The 15,177-nt window shown below is 40.7% G+C and overlaps 1 protein-coding gene across 3 annotated transcripts in view; it reads left to right on the top strand.

The window, feature by feature from the left end:
* The window catches only part of LOC112577633 (U3 small nucleolar RNA-associated protein 14 homolog A), a 45,080-nt gene that overhangs the window by 7,511 nt on the left and 22,392 nt on the right, over nt 1–15,177 (top strand). For 2 of the 3 annotated variants that reach the window (XR_006547160.1, XR_006547159.1), the window contains exons 2-3: nt 6,579–6,650; nt 7,593–7,668. The gene's annotated coding sequence lies outside the window, so the exon portion shown is untranslated. Of the gene's footprint in view, nt 1–6,578; nt 6,651–7,177; nt 7,269–7,592; nt 7,669–9,626; nt 10,306–15,177 lie in introns of those variants that run through there. The other variant, XR_006547161.1, reaches the window with a different exon arrangement.

Here is a 15,177-nt window from a genome sequence, read left to right as displayed (position 1 = left end):
GAGGATGATACATTTTATTTTCCCTGGCTGCTTTTTAATTATATTTTGGTTTTCTTCAGTTTCACTATTTATTTCACTTTTTACTTGTATTGCTTGGAATGTGTTGAGCTTCTGGAGTCAGAACTGCTGATTTTCATCATGTGCTTGACATTATCCATCATTTCTTTGAATATTGCCCTCTGCCCTCTTATCCTCCCCTTGGGGTACTCCATCGACTGTATTTTAGATTTTTGTATTGCTTCGTCTTCATCTAAGTCTACCATTACTTCTGTATTTTCCATCATTTTCTCTTTCTAGTCTGACATTGTTTGTTTTCTTAATGGATTTCTTTGTTGTAACAACCTATAATCCAATTATCTAACCCTTTTTTTCCCCTAGCAATATTGTCACTCTTGTTCCTCATTCACTTAAACTTAGTTTGCACAGCTGGTTCATGGCATGTATCTGATAAATCCAATGCCTGAAGACTTTGTGGGTCTGTTTTGGTTTGTAATTTCTGCTTACTTTTGCTGATAGAGTCCTTTTTTTTTTCTTTTGAGGGAGGGATCCTGTTATTCTTCAGCTGCGATTTGAACATTGTACTTGAAAACCTATTTGTAGAAATGGCCTGAGGCCAAGAATGGAGGTGCTTTACTTTTTCTGAAGTAAAACACCTTGGAAGACAAGCTATGCTCCTTAGAAGGAAAGCTGTGACCAACCTAGACTGCATATTAAAAAGCAGAGACTTTACTTTCCCAACCAAGGTCCATCTAGACAAAGCTATGGTTTTTTCAGTAGTTGTGTATGGATGTGAGAGTTGGACCACAAAGAAAGCTGAGCGCCAAAGAATTGATGTTTTTGAACTGTGGTGTTGGAGAAGACTCTTGAGAGTCCCTTGGACTGCAAGGAGATCCAACCAGTCCATCCTAAAGGAGATCAGTCCTGGGTGTTCATTGGAAGGACTGGTGCTGAAGCTGAAGCTCCAATACTTTGGCCACCTGATGTGAAGAACTGACTCTTTGGAAAAGACCCTGATGCTGGGAAGGATTGAAGGCAGCAGAAGAAGGGGACAGCAGAGGATGAGATGGTTGGATGGCATCACCGACTCATGGACATAAATTTGAGCACGCTCTGGGAGTTGGTGATGGACAGGGAAGCCTGGCATGCTACAGTCCATGAGGTCGCAAAGAGTCGGACATGACTGAGCAACTGAACTGATCTCACTTCAGAGAAGACTTACATTTGCCTCTGCCAGGTTTTGGGGTTACTGCTAATTCTGAGTCACTTTAAAGCAAGTTTAAACTTTGTCAACCCAGGTGATTTGAAAACTGGCCGTATTTCCATGAGGGCTGTTCCACTTCTTGGTCATCCTGTCCTATTTGTGCTTTGTGTTTAGTTGTTCAGTCGAGTCCGACTCTTTGTGACACACCCTCCCCCGCCCCCCACCATGAACCGTAGCCCACCAGGCTCCTCTGTCCATGGGGATTCTCCAGGCAAGAATACTGGAGTGGATTGCTGTGCCCTTCTCCAGGGGATCTTCCCAAACCAGGAATTGAACCAGGGTCTCCTGCATTGCAGGCAGATTCTTTACGAGCTGCTTCCAGGGTTCAGTTCAGTTCAGTCACTCAGTCGGGTCCAACTCTTTGCGACCCCATGAATCACAGCACGCCAGGCCTCCCTGTCCATCACCAACTCCCGGAGTTCACCCAAACTAATGTCCATCGAGTCAGTGATGCCATCCAGCCGTCTCATTCCTCTGTTGTCCCCTTCTCCTGCCCCTAATCCCTCCCAGCATCAGGGTCTTTTCCAATGAGTCAGCTCTTCACATGAGGTGGCCAAAGTATTGGAGTTTCAGCTTTAGCATCATTCCTTCCAATGAACACCCAGGACTGATCTTCTTTAGGATGGACTGGTTGGATCTCCTTGCAGACCAAGGGACTCTCAAGCATCTTCTCCAACACCACAGTTCAAAAGCATCAATTCTTTGGCACTCAGCTTTCTTCACAGTCCAACTCTCACATCCATACATGACCACTGGAAAAACCATAGCCTTGACTACATGGACCTTTGTTGGCAAAGTAATGTCTCTGCTTTTCAATATGCTGTCTAGGTTGGTCATAACTTTCCTTCCAAGGAGTAAGCATCCTTTAATTTCATGGCTGCAGTCACTATCTGCAGTGATTTTGGAGCCCAAAAAAATAAAGTCTGCCACTGTTTCCACTGTTTCCCAATCTATTTGCCATGAAGTGATGGGACCAGATGCCATGATCTTAGTTTTCTGAATGTTGAGCTTTAAGCCAACTTTTTCACTCTCCTCTTTCACTTTCATCAAGAGGCTCTTTAGTTCCTCTTCACTTTCTGCCATAAGGGTGGTGTCATCTGCTTATCTGAGGTTATTGATATTTCTCCGGGCAATCTTGATTCCAGCTTGTGCTTCTTCCAGCCCAGCGTTTCTCATGATGTACTCTGCATCTAAGTTAAATCCCTGTTCTATTAGAGTCCCTGGAGAAGGCAATGGCACCCCACTCCAGTACTCTTGCCTGGAAAAATCCCATGGGTGGAGGAGCCTGGTAGGCTGCAGTCCATGGGGTCACTAAGAGTCGGACATGACTGAGCAACTTCACTTTCACTTTTCACTTTCATGCATTGGAGAAGGAAATGGCGACCCACTCCAGTGTTCTTGCCTGGAGAATCCAAGGGACGGGGGAGCCTGGTGTGCTGCCGCCTATGGGGTCGCCCAGAGTCAGACACGACTGAAGCGACTTAGCAGCAGCAGCAGCAGCAGCTACAGTCCTAGGCTTTGGTTCTGTCCTTCTCTTCTGGATAACTGTTTTTTGTTTCCTTTTGGGGCTTACAGTTTCTTACTGTATTATAATTTTTAATGCTATTAAGATTTTTTTAAAATGTGTTACCCACTACTTTTTTGTCATTTTTCAGCATGTAAATTAGCCTCCAACGACAGGATGATATATGGTATCTCCTTTTATCAGTTATAGAAAGTTCTTAATAGCTACAAAGTTCTACATAGTTAAACAATGTGATCTGAAGAAAAAATCCACAATTAAAACCTCATTTGTCAGGCTTCCCTGGTGGTCCAGTGGTTAAGAATCTGCCTGCCAATGCAGGGGCTGTGGGTTCAATCCCTGCATGGTCTAGAGTCCATGCTCCACAATAGAGTAGCCCCCGCTTGCCGCAACAAGAGAAAACCCACACACAACAATGAAAGCTTAGTGCAGCCAAAAGAAAACAAAAACGGAAACCTCTTTTCCCAACATCAGGAAGCATTGTCATTTCTTATTACAGACAAAAACTTCTGTGATTCCAAAATATGATAGTCCTCTCTTGGGTGTTTGTTTGAGTTTCTACTATAGAAAAAATATATAAAAGCATCAATGGAAGACTCAGAGACCTAAAAACAGTTGAAGTTCTATAAAAACACCAGAAAGTAGAATAACTAAGGTACTATATTAGTTTTCTAGAGCTCCTTAACAAATTACCATAAATCGTGTGGCTTAGAACAACCGAAAGCCACCTCTTACCCTGGAGGCCAGAAGTGTGGAACCAGCATGCCAACAAGACGGTGCTCCCTCCAGAGGCTCTAAGGGAGAGACTCTGTCCCTCACTTTGCTAGCTTCTAGTGGCCGCAGGCGTCCCTGGCTCATGGCCACCTGGCTTCTGTCTCCCTCATGGTCACGTGCCTTCCCTCTCTTCTGAGTCTTCTCTTCTGTGTCTCTATCACATCTCCCTCTGCCTTTCTCTTATGAGGACACTTGGAATGGCATTTAGGGCTCAGTCACATAATCTAGGATAATCTCTCCATCCTAAAATCCTTAACTTAATCACTTTTGCAAAGCAGTCCCACCCACCCCCAAATACAATGAATACAATAATTCTATGCCATGCCCATGCCAAGTCGCTTCAGTCGTGTCCGACTCTGTGCGACCCCATGGACTGCAGCCTACCAGCCTTCTCTGTCCATGGGATTCTCCAGGCAAGAACACTGGAGTGGGTTGCCATTTCCTTCTCCAATGCATGAAAGTGGAAAGTGAAAGTGAAGTCACTCAGTCGTGTCTGACTCTTAGCGACCCCATGGACTGCAGCCCACCAGGCTCCTCCATCCTTGGGATTTTCCGGGCAACAGTACTGGAGTGGGGTGCCATTGCCTTCTCCCCAGTAATTCTATAGGAGTCATATTATTAACAGCATATTATATTACATAGTGCTAAGTATATTCTGTTAATTTTTTAAAAAGCCATAGTTTGTTGCTGCTTGTAAACATGATGTACAAATGTCAAATCTTTATTTTAAAAGTTGAACTTTTGTATTATCCAACCAGATAGTTTAGCAACAGATTTACATGTTAACAGAAGGATCCAGTATGACAGTTTTGCTATCTAACAAGTGTTTAATATGTAGATTTTACTCATGCTATATGAAAAGCTAAAAACCTTGCACATATTCTATAAAATTGGAGGAAAAAATCATAGGATTATAAGCATGAAACAATACTTGGATATTCTTTACTTGATCTTCTGTCTTTTTAATAGCGATTGACAGCTACTGAAACATGGCTAAAAGATTCATGAGATTGTTTGTATGATGTGATCAGGGCTGCTCTAGGTCAAATTGGAGGGTCCAGGTCATTCTTTATACCTTCTTTCATTCTTCCACCTTCCCTCAGTTTCTCTTAGTTAAATCGTGACAGTCACATCTTCCTCTCACATCCAGTCACCTAAAAAAGAGGGATTACATGTGCACTATGTCTTCCATACAGAAATAACTAAAGCTGCACGGATATTGGGCCTATTAACTCTGAAATGCAGCAATGATAGCTCAAGGAAGAACTGGACGTACACTCAGAATACATTGAGGACCCCCCTGCACGATAGATTGCAAGCATCCATCCTCAGAACTCTTTATGTATGCAGTTAGTCAAGATGGATACCTACTGAAATTCCAATTTTCCAGTCACTTCAAAAAGACTTCAGTCCTTGAGAGTGTGTTTGTGTGTGTGTGTGCGCGCGCGCGCGCGCGCCCGCGCTTACTAACTCAGTCAAGTCCCACATGACAAAGTGTCATGTCCGATACTTCGGCACAAACTGTTTCCCTCTACTGTTTTCTGTTGCATTTCTCTTTTGAGCCACAAGGGGGAGCAATCACTTCTCGCTCTCCTGACCTGGGAGGTTCAATGCCCTCTACTGGAATTAGGGAGTCAGGTCAGTTCAGTTGCTCAGTCGTGTCAGACTCTTTGTGACCTCATGGACTGCAGCACGCCAGGCTTCCCTGTCCATCACCAATTCCCGGAGCATACTCAAACTCATGTCCATTGAGTCGGTGATGCCATGCAACCATCTCATCCTCTGTCATACCCTTCTCTTCCCGCCTTCAGTCTTTCCCAGCATCAGGGTCTTTTCGAATGAGTCAGTTCTTTGCATCAGGTGGCCAAAAAGTCCTTCCAATGAATATTCAGGACTGATTTCATTTAGGACCGACTGGTTGTATCTTGTTGCTGTCCAAGGGACTCACAAGAGTCTTTTCCAACACCACAGTTCAAAGGCATCAATTCTTTGGCGCTCAGCCTTCTTTATGGTTGAATGCTCACATCCATACATGACTACTGGAAAAAGCATAGCTTTGACTGGATGAACCTTTGTTGGGAAAGTAATGTCTCTGCTTTTTAATATGCTGTCTAGGTTGGTCATAACTTTTCTTCCAAGAAGCAAGCGTCTTTTAATTTCATGGCTGCAGGCACCATCTGCAGTGATTTTGGAGCCCAAGAAAATAAAGTCTGTCACTGTTTCCATTGTTTTCCCATCTATTTCCCATGAAGTGATGGGACCAGATACCATGATCTTAGTTTTCTGAATGTTGAGTTTTAAGCCAACTTTTTCACTTTCCTCTTTCACTTTCATGAAGAGGCTCTTTAGTCCTTCTTCGCTTTCTGCGCTAAGTGTGGTGTCATCTGAAACTTCATAATGGCCTTCACTTCTTGAGTTTTTTAAAAACACTAAATAATATAACAAGCACTAAATAAATGTTGGCTCGTTTGATAAACTGCATGTGTGAATGCTTGGCTGAGAGCTGCATTTTCAAAAGACATTTTAAAAGACAAATGAACAGATTTAATCGTGTTGGACTGCTAGTATCAGTTAACTTTCTAGTAATCAACATGCTTTTGATTTCTGCATACTTAGCCTCTTAGGTCCCGTGAAACTGAAAGTCGCTCAGTCCAGTCCGACTCTTGGCAACCCCATGGACTTCAGTCCATGGAATTCTCCAGGCCAGAATACTGGAGTGAGTAGCCTTTACCTTCTCCAGCGGATCTTCCTGATCCAGGAATCGAACCGGGGTCTCCTGCATTGCTGGCAGATTCTTTACCAACGGAGTTATCAGGGAAGCCCCTTAGGTCCCTTAGCAGGAGGAACTTTTTGTCTTCTGATTTGAGGTTGCAGACTGCTAATCTGAGGATCAAATCCAGGTGATTGACCTATTACCTTTGGCTGTATAGTTTAAAAGTTGGGAAGTTTTACATAAAAATCTTGATTTGTGATTGCCTTGAGGGACTGGGAAATGTAACCGCATTGTTTACACTCCCACAGGACAACAAAGTGTTGGTGATACACAGCAGAAATTAGCTTTGAAGAGGACCTGCAGGCTCCAGTTGGCTACAGGTTTCTCTTTTCTTGCTTCCTTATTGATTCCTGGCTCCTGTAAGCGCATTAAGTTTCTGACTATTCTTAGGACATCAGTAAATGCCTTGCTGCCTAGGAGACAGATGGCTATGTTGTAGATGAGTCAGCAGAACAGTTTTTGAGAGTTTGTGTATGTGTGTTTTTAGTGTAGCTGCAAAAAAAGTTAAGTACCAAAGATTCAACAGACTTGAAAAGAAAAACATTTCCTAGGTTATGTGATTTATATCCCTTTTGAAGTTCCTTAACTCTTTCATGAGTTGATTTATCTCTCAATATATCTGATTTTTCTTTTGCTAAAGCCATTAGAAAATTTTACTAAAACTAAGACTTAAACCAAATTAATAAACATTACCAGAGCTATTTTTTCTTTCTAAAGTGATTAATAATAATTACTCTAAAATATTGAATGGTGAACCAAGGAGGCGTGTTGCCTGATGGCATTTACTAGAAGCTATTATTTCCAATGTGTAAGTATTAGCTCAATAATTTTTTATTTCCATTTTAAGCACATTCAGATTTCCTACTAACACCTGAATAAATGTTACAAACAACACATTGGCAACTGCTGTGGAACCAAGAACTATTTACATTAACCTGGTAAGATAGTGAAAAACTATGTTTTAAAAAAGTCAAAGTTATGCTCAAAATCCTAGAGCAGAGACCATAAACTAGTAGCCCTATTCCTATATCTGTCTCACACATTGTATTCAAACCTTTGAATGACAGTAGTTGCCAACTTGGAAAAGCGCGGTGCTGTAGTGCAGCTTCCACAAGGGGGCGCTGCCAGAACGCTTGACCAGGTTAAGAAACATGCCTGGCCCATAGGCATTAAGAGTTTGTGACCTGGGCTCCACAGTTACTCTTTTTCAGTTCAGATGTCTTACAAGGAGACTCATTTTTACCGTTTATTCCTATTTTTAGAAAGTGTTGATGGAAAAACACACACACACAAGAAGTAGCTGTTGGAAATGACAAGGCCAAAATGTGACATCATTGTGTGAGTATTAAATCTAAATAAATTAGCAAACTATCAGAATTAGAGGATTTAATAAAATGACTGTGAATAGATAAATGTAGCTGTTAATAATGCTCTAGTATTTCAGCATGGAAAATAAGATAATTTCTCCCTCACCTCATCTTTTTAATAGTATGTACTAAACACAGCGATTCTTGTTACATGTGGTAGTTAAGTTCTATAAAGTTGTCACAGACTCTCTGTTAGTGAATATTGAACCATTACTTGTAGGGGAAGTACAGGGACGGTTTCCTGTGAGCTTCTGGCCACAACTGACCAATACATGACCTTGTTTTTTGTATGTTTCTGTTTAAAGACACTTTGTTTAACATAGTGTAAGTCCCTAGAATTTTTCGCACTTGGAGAATCCCTCTGTTCCTCTCTAGTGATAGAGGAAATCACCCCATTGCTAGGTACTTCCACCCCCACAAAAACGACACTGTCCTTACCATCCTTAATCCTCAAAAAATAGAATGGGCCAGAAGTACAAGTTACTCAAATGCTGATGAACTCAACCTGATTCGACTCCTAAGTCTTGTTGTTAGCCCTGAGGATCCTATAATCCTCACTTTCCCCTCAACAATGATTCTCCCTTTGAGAAATAATCACTGGCAGGCCCATGAAGATCCCTTACTCTTAGACCGTAGGAGGTTCAAATCTGATCCAATTTGGTTTTCTTAAATATTGTCAAGGTCTTATCCGATACACTCATACTTATTATTGATAGTTCAAATGCATTCAATACTTTCCCCGAGATATCCTACCTCAGCCCTTACATGATCTTCATGTTGAAGACCTGGTCTTCTGGGAAAAAAAGTCCATCAAAAGACCAATCTTGAAGCCAAATGGAAGGAACCTTATTTATTGTTGTTTAGTCACTAAGTCGTTTGACTCTTTGCAGCCCCATGGACTGTAGCCCACCAGGCTTCTCTGTCCTTGGAATTTTCCAGGCAAGAATACTGGAGTGGGTTGCTATTTCCTACTCCAGGGGAGTTTCCCAACCCAAGGATCAAACCTGAGTCTCTTGTGCTGTGCTGTGCTAAGTCGTTTCAATCGTGTCTGACTCTTTGTGACAATATGGACTGTAGCCCTTCAGGCTCCTCTGCCCCATGGGATTCTCCAGGCCAGAATACTGGAGTGGGTTGCCATTTCCTTCTCCATAGGATCTTCCTGACCCAGGGATCGAACCCTCATCTCCTGCATTGGCGAACACATTCTTTACCGCTGAGCCACCTGGGAAGCCAAGGAAACTTATACTGTCTTTCTAACCACTTGTACTGCAGCAGAACTATAAGGAATACATCTTTTCATGTTTCAATATTTAAAAAACAAAAGTCTTATTTTGAAGTTGGGAAAAGTCACCCGAGCAGCAGACCTTAAACTGAGGCTCCTTGAGAGCTCCCGGAAGCAGATGATGACATGAGACAAACTGCTTTCTCATGAATTAGATGGCACCACAATGGGGTCTACTTCCACCCACGATCTTGGAGCACAATTGCCTAGGATTCCTGTCTGCAGTGCCCTTCATGTTCCTCCTTTGTATCTTCATCATTTTTTAATTTTTCGATTTTTCTTTAGTTTCAGAACTTCCTGAGTCATGTCTTTCCTATTCCTTTCCATTTCTGCCCTCCTTCTCTATTCCTCATTTATCTACAGTTGTGCACTTTTTTTCACATTTGCCCCATCCACCAACTTCTCTGACCTCTACATTATAAGCAAGAACATGTGAGATGCTAACCAAGAAATTCACTGCATTGCCTCCACAATGGAGTCACAATCCTGACCCCATCCTCTAAGGATCGCCACATCAATTTCCTGGAATCCACTAGATTGGTTCTCACTGGCCTTGGGTCTTGGTTTTACTCCATTTTACAGCCTCTGATTAACAATTTTCTGCTTTCTTTTGTAAGTATTCTTCTAATTAAGCACCTTTTCTCCAGAATCCTTTCTCAGCTTTAGACCACCATCAGAGCTCAACAGATGATGATTAAGCCCATGCTCCAAGTGGGGAGCCAACAAGAAACTGCTGACTCCGTGGACAATTTCACTGAGCCTTGACCAAAACCCACAGGAATTAATGAGATTGTTCTAAGACTGATGATGTTTGTATTCAACAAGAGGAGGCACTAATTAAGGCCAAATACAGACCTTTCCCTCTTTGTCTGAACCTGCAGATGAGGCCAGATACTGACCCTCCAACACTCCTTCTCTGTCTCTTGACTGATTTGCTAAGATTACAGTTGTTTGTCCCTGGAAACTAGCTAACCACAGAAAAAGACATTTCCTGTTCACATAATTGATGTGACTTCTTGCTGGAAAAAAACAAAACAACACACACACACACAACTATAAATCACCCCCTCTGCAACTTGTTTACTCCTCCCTATGAAAGTCTAAGGCAGAATCACCCTGCGGAGACATTCTGATCACTGGATCTTAGCTGTTGTCGCTATTGCCTGAAGACAACCTATCTCCTTACTTGACTGACTTACCTTTGATATTTGTTGTTCAGTCACTCAGTCTTGTCCCACTCTTTGCGACCCCAAAAACTTCAGGCTTCCCTATCCTTCATCATCTTCCAGAGCTCGTATCCATTGAGTCAGTGATGTCATTCAAACATCTTATCCTCTGTTATCCCCTTCTCCTTCTGCCTTCAATCTTTCCCAGTACCAGGATCTTTTCCAGTGAGTCAGTTCTTTGCATCAGGTAGCCAAAGTATTGGAGCTTCAGCTTCAACATCAGTCTTTCCAATGAATATTCAGGGTTGATTTCCTTTAGGACTGACTGCTTTGATCTCCTTGCAGTCCAAGGGACTCACTAGTACTCACTAGATCAGTGATTGTCTGATCACTTTAGTGTGATTTAAAAGTGACCAGACAGTAGAGTACTAGTGCAAAATCAAACGGACCAAGAAACAGAAATCAATCTATGTTATAAGGGAATTCCATGTAGGATAAATAAGGTACCACCAAGGAATGGCAAAAAAATTTTTTTAATTGATGTTACTGGCCAAATTGCCTGGAATATTCCATGGACAGAGGAACCTGTTGGGCTACAGTCCCTGGGGTCACAGAGTTGAACATGACTGAGCAACTAACACTTTGATTTTCATGGAGAAAAATAAAGTTGAATCCTTACCTTATTCAAATAAAAAGATGGGTCTCAGACTGAAGTCCTAAATTCAAAAAGTAAATTTATAAATCTAATTGAAGAAAATGTAGGAGAATATCTATGTGAATTAGAAGTGGAAAGAAATTTCCTAACCAAGACTCACGTAATGAAGAAATGTGAGTGCATCAAACTTAAATTTATGATAAGCAATGTACCCGTTTGGCAAAATTAACAGAGACATGACAGACCAGGAGATGTTTGAAAATCTATAACTGATTAGGGATTACAGCAAGGACAATTGATTTTAGATAATGATTTGCAGATCATTATTGAGTGATAAATTCAACTTAGAGAGTTGCAAGCAGAACTTTAGAAAATGAAGCAAAATAGAATAAATATCAGCGTTCATAACAAGCATCATGAAAATATACTCATCAACATTTTGTCTACATCATGTAAATAAAAATGTAAAATATAAAATGCATATATATACAATAGTGTATATATACATTGTTTATTGGGAATATACATATTAATAGTCATATTTAATTGTATAGAAAAAAACAATTATTTTACAAAATTAAAGTAATCAGAATCTAAAAGTTTTGTTACTTCATAATATATATGCTATTTCTAAACTCCAAAATGAAAAAAAAAAAAAAGAGCACTAATACCAGAAAGGTATCTTACTGTATTAGAAAAAAATAGAAGTATTTTTAGTATGGAATAAAAATAAATTTATAAAAATAAATATAAAATAATTAAATATATAATTAAAATATAATCATATATTTTATTATATAAATTATATAATTATAATTATATTTATAATTTTATAATTACATAATTTATATAATTAAAATATATAAAATATAAAATATAAAAAAAATTTAGAGACCACAAACAAACCACAACTAAACATATCTGTTCTAATATAAAATCAATCAAGGAATAAAATGTCTCTACCATCACTGACCATTATATCTACTGCTGTGTGCAGAAATCCCTTAGAAGAAATGGAGTAGCCATCATGGTCAACAAAAGAGTCTGAAATGCAGTACTTGGATGCAATCTCAAAAACAACAGAATGATCTCTGTTTGTTTCCAAGGCAAACCATTCGATATCACGGTGATCCAAGCCTATGCCCCAACCAGTAATGCTGAATAAGCTGAAGTTGAACGGTTCTATGAAGACCTATAAGACCTTTTAGAACTAACACCCAAAAAAGATGTCCTTTTCATTATAGGGGACTGGAATGCAAAAGTAGGAAGTCAAGAAACACCTGGAGTAACAGGCAAATTTGGCCTTGGAGTACAGAATGAAGCAGGGCAAAGGCTAATAGAGTTCTGCCAAGAGAACGCACTGGTCATAGCAAACACCCTCTTCCAACAACACAAGAGAAGACTCTACACATGGACATCACCAGATGGTCAACACCAAAATCAGATTGATTATATTCTTTGCAGCCAAAGATGGAGAAGCTCTATACAGTCAGCAAAAACAAGACCGGGAGCTGACTGTGGCTCAGATCATGAACTCCTTATTACCAACTTCAGACTTAAATTGAAGAAAGTAGGGAAAACCACTAGACCATTCAGGTATGACCTAAATCAAATCCCTTATGATTGTACAGTGGAAGTGAGAAATAGATTTAAGGGACTAGATCTGATAGACAGAGTGCCTGATGAACTATGGACGGAGTTTCGTGACATTGTACAGGAGACAGGGATCAAGACCATCCCCATGGAAAAGAAATGCAGAAAAGCAAAATGGCTTTCTGAGGAGGCCTTACAAATCGCTGTGAAAAGAAGAGAAGTGAAAAGCAAAGGAGAAAAGGAAAAATATTCCCATTTGAATGCAGAGTCCCAAAGAATAGCAAGGAGAGATAAGAAAGCCTTCCTCAGTGATCAACGCAAAGACATAGAGGAAAACAACAGAATGGGAAAGACTAGAGATCTCTTCAAGAAAATTAGAGATACCAAGGGAACATTTCATGCATCCAAAGATGGGCTCAATAAAGGGCAGAAATGGTACGGACCTAACAGAAGCAGAAGATATTAAGAAGAGGTGACAAGAATACACAGAAGAACTGTACAAAAAAGATCTTCACGACCCAGATAATCATGATGGTGTGATCACTCACCTAGAGCCAGACATCCTGGAATGTGAAGTCAAGTGGGCCTTGGAAAACATCACTACAAACAAAGCTAGTGGAGGTGATGGAATTCCAGTTGAGCTATTTCAAATCCTGAAAGATGATGCTGTGAAAGTGCTACACTCAATATGCCAGCAAATTTGGAAAACCCAGCAGTGGCCATAGGACTAGAAAAAGTCAATTTTCATTCCAATTCCAAAGAAAGAAATGAAATATATGAGAATAAATGATCAAATTGATAGCTCAAGAAGAAAGCAGTAAGCTGTGGGATCAAGAGAAGAAACATTGCTAGAAGGCACTATGGTAGAAAATGGGAATTAAAAAAATAGTATACTTAGTAAAATTAAAAATCAATCAATCCATCCAGGAAGTTATATAAAGCAGAAAAAAGAGTGATGCTTAGTGAGACCTACCATTGATATGTTATTAGTGAGCTTATACAGTCTAAGCTTCCCTGGTGGCTCAGATGATGAAGAATCCACCTACAATGCCAGAGACCTGGGTCCAGTCCTTGGGTTGGGAAGATCTCCTGGAGAAGGCAATGGCTAACCACTCCAGTATTCTGGCCTGGAGAATTCCATGGACAGAGGAACCTGGCAGGCTATAGTCCATGGAGTTGCAAAGAGTCAGACACGACTGAACAACTTTCACTTTATACATTCTTAATGGAATAGATAATTCATACCTTAAATGAACACACCATAATAAAGGAAAAGCTGTCAAACTCATTTTATGACTGAACTGCTTTATGTCAAAACCAGATACAGACAGTACCAGAAAAGAAAATAAGAGGTTAATTTCACTTACATTTATAGCTGTGAAAATCTAGAATAAAATATTAACTAGCCAGACTCATCAGTATTAGTGATCAAGGAATGCAAGAAGAGTTCAAGTAAGGTCAAATTACAAGTCTACAAGGCAGAAAGACTGATTATAACTTTTCCTCTGCCAGAAAAGAAATCTTCAGAAAAATAAACCTTTACTTCAACATACCAAGAGTCTACAGTCAGCATAATTACCTCTTGCTGCTGCTGCTGCTGCTAAGTCGCTTCAGTCGTGCCCAACTCTGTGCAACCCCATAGACGGCAGCCCACCAGGCACCTCTGTCCCTGGGATTCTCCAGGCAAGGATACTGAAATGGGTTGCCATTTCCTTCTCCAATGCATGCATGCATGCTAAGTCGCTTCAGTTGTGTCCAACTCTATGCGACGCTATGGACAGCAGCCCACCAGGCTCCTCTGTCCACAGGATTCTCTAGGCAAGAATACTGGAGTGGGTTGCCATTTCCTTCTCCAATTAACTCTTAGGTTGGTGCAAAAGTAATTGTGTCTTTTGCATTGTTGAAATTTGCCTTTGATATTGGAATACATTCTTAAATAAATGTGGTTATGTTATATATCATTTCGGAGAAGGCAATGGCACCCCACTCCAGTACACTTGCCTGGAAAATCCCATGGATGGAGGAGCCTGGTGGGCTGCAGTCCATGGGGTCGCTAGGAGTCGGACACAACTGAGCGACTTCACTTTCTCTTTTCACTTTCATGCATTGGAGAAGGAAACGGCAACCCACTCCAGTGTTCTTGCCTGGAGAATCCCAGGGACGGGGGAGCCTGGTGGGCTGCCGTCTATGGGGTCGCACAGAGTCGGACACGACTGAAATGACTTAGCATAGCATAGCATAGCATATATATCATTTTAATACACATTTCTCACTTCATGATTTTTTTGCTAATGACATTTTTTTTTACGTGCCATTTTTTATGTTTATATTAGATTATGGAAATGATGTTAGACAAAAAGCAAATTTGAGTGATTTTCTTATTTGAGTTCAAGATGGGTCATAAAGCAGTGGAGAGAACTTGCAACATCAACGACACATCTGGCCCAGGAACTACTAATGAACATACAGTGCAGTTGTGGTTCAAGAAGTTTTGTAAAGCAGAGGAAAGCCTTGAAGATGAGCCGGCCGTCGGAAGTTGACAGCAACCAACTGAGCGCCATCATCGAAGCTGATCCTCTTACAACTACATGAGAAGTTGCCGAAGAACTCAATGTTGACCATTCTATGGTGGTTTGGCATTTGAAGCAAATTGAAAAGGTGAAAAAGTTCTATAATTGGGTGCCTTATGAGCTGACTGCAAGTCAAAAAAATTGTCATTTTGAAGTGTCGTCTTCTACGCAACAATGGCAAACCATTTCTTGATCAGCTTGTGATGTGCAATGA

The sequence above is a fragment of the Bubalus bubalis genome, chromosome 20 (assembly GCF_019923935.1).
Source record: "Bubalus bubalis isolate 160015118507 breed Murrah chromosome 20, NDDB_SH_1, whole genome shotgun sequence".
NCBI classification, from domain to species: Eukaryota; Metazoa; Chordata; class Mammalia; order Artiodactyla; family Bovidae; genus Bubalus; species Bubalus bubalis.
This window is presented reverse-complemented; position numbering and strand designations above follow the sequence as displayed.